General features: G+C 32.6%; 1 long non-coding RNA gene across 1 annotated transcript; it reads right to left on the reverse strand.

Annotated features, from left to right (window-relative positions):
• Window positions 1-818: 818 nt before the first annotated feature.
• Window positions 819-1,337, reverse strand: LOC122142805. Its single transcript, XR_006158794.1, has 2 exons — window positions 1,287-1,337; window positions 819-1,059 (listed from the first exon to the last, which is right to left on the reverse strand). It is a non-coding gene; the product is annotated as an uncharacterized LOC122142805 (long non-coding RNA).
• Between the last annotated feature and the right edge of the window lie 509 nt (window positions 1,338-1,846).

A 1,846-nucleotide genomic window follows, 5' to 3' on the forward strand; every position in this document is an offset into this window, starting at 1 on the left:
ATTCATGTAATTTTATCTTTGAAGCAGATTTGTTATGTGACAGCATTAATTAAAGTTTCTTAAGGGTCAAGATCAAATTGTCTGCATTACCTGCACTCCTTCAAGCCACTTCCATAATAACTGCCAGCACTCAAATTAATGCGCAACTTTACAGCATGTGTGTAAGACTCAAATACACTCATAAAGTAAATATTTTTGTCACAAATAAATCATTTAATGAGTAAAACTGGCTGTGTCTATAGAATTATAGATAACACAAAATTATAATATTATTTTCAAATTATTATTATTATTTTTTTTTATCAATTATAAATTATTAACAATTATAAATTATTGTCCCCGGATTAGTATGGTACTCATGTAATAAATTATCAGTGGCTGGGAAAGATTTTAAATATCAGTTCCACTTAAAAAGATGCAATCTAATCCTGCTCATATAAATAAGCCTGCTCCTGATCAGGTTTAAGCTTAGAGACCTGTTACTATGACAGCAAGTCCAGGATGAGCTTCGAAGAAGCAAATAATCCGAGATCATGCTTAATCGTAAAAAATCTAATCCAGCTAATTGAGTTAGCGACGTACGAAGAATGGGCCCCAGCAAATTCATCCAAATCTTCACCACAGCTATCTTTAAGCATAGTCAAGTCCATGCAATCATAACACTCTTGTAAACAGAGCACAGAATCTTCAGTCCAAAGTCCTTCAGTCTTAAATGTAGGCAATAAAAAAACACTTAGTTGTGATTGTCTGAGCCCAATCACTGACCTATAACACAAATTTGGTATTTTTATACCATCTGGTTGGGCTGGTGACATTAATAATAGTGTGTAAGTGCTTTATTCAGCGACACATTATTAAAATCACTCAATATAAAACTCATTACTTCAGGAAGAATAGACTGTACTTTTTGTACCACCTCAAAAATGGTACTAAAAATAATATTGCAGTTGTCAACCTACATCAGTGGCAATGAATTCCTCCACGTCATTGATGCTCTTTACAGTAATTTCACCCTGGCTGATCATTGGATAGTCGTAAGGGTTGGCAATGTCCTCAATTCTGTCAAACAATGGGAGGATTCATTGGGAATATTTCATCTGATTTTACTGTAATGAACATTTTGTAGACTTTTTTGTACACACATTTATACACTATTTAAGTGAAGAACTTTGATCTCTGAAAACTCAAGCACAGTAACACATGAAATATTTTTTTTTTATCTGTTATACTTTCCCACTGTGAGTTTTGACATTAGCTTTGCCACCCTTTTTACTAAAAAAGAATACCTTTCAGGTACATCTCAGCTACATCTGTCATAAAGAATGCTGTTTTGGCATCAAAGGAATGTATTTTTTGGGTTAAAATGTTAAAAGGTACACATTTTTAGGTGTCAAACTTACTTAAGTTATGAAAAAAACAATGTGTTCCAAAATTAATTATTATTTTGCATTAACAGAGTGTTTTCATTAAAGATGCAGTATATCATTACGTGTACGTCCAATCTGCTCACCTTTTTGTTTTTCAAGACCAGAAAGGTTTCTGCTAGGTTCTGTTAAATAAATACATGGACACAGACTATTTATTGGATATTGCTTTCTGTTAATATATAATCTCATGTATGCCCTTTTTTTCTTTTAACGATATCAAATATTCCTATTAATGTCAACCAAATGTAAGAGTAAAAAAAATCAATTAATTAAAATGACCAACTTAAATTAAATTAATAATTTTGGCACAGCAGAGTCTTGACTCACCTTCCAGTGGTTGGAAGTCACTGAGGTCCAGGATGTGTCTTTTTATATAGACTCAAGATGTTGTCTCAGCAGTGCAGCCACTGTATTTGGTT

This window comes from Cyprinus carpio, unplaced genomic scaffold (genome assembly GCF_018340385.1).
Source record: "Cyprinus carpio isolate SPL01 unplaced genomic scaffold, ASM1834038v1 S000000169, whole genome shotgun sequence".
Classification (NCBI taxonomy): Eukaryota; Metazoa; Chordata; class Actinopteri; order Cypriniformes; family Cyprinidae; genus Cyprinus; species Cyprinus carpio.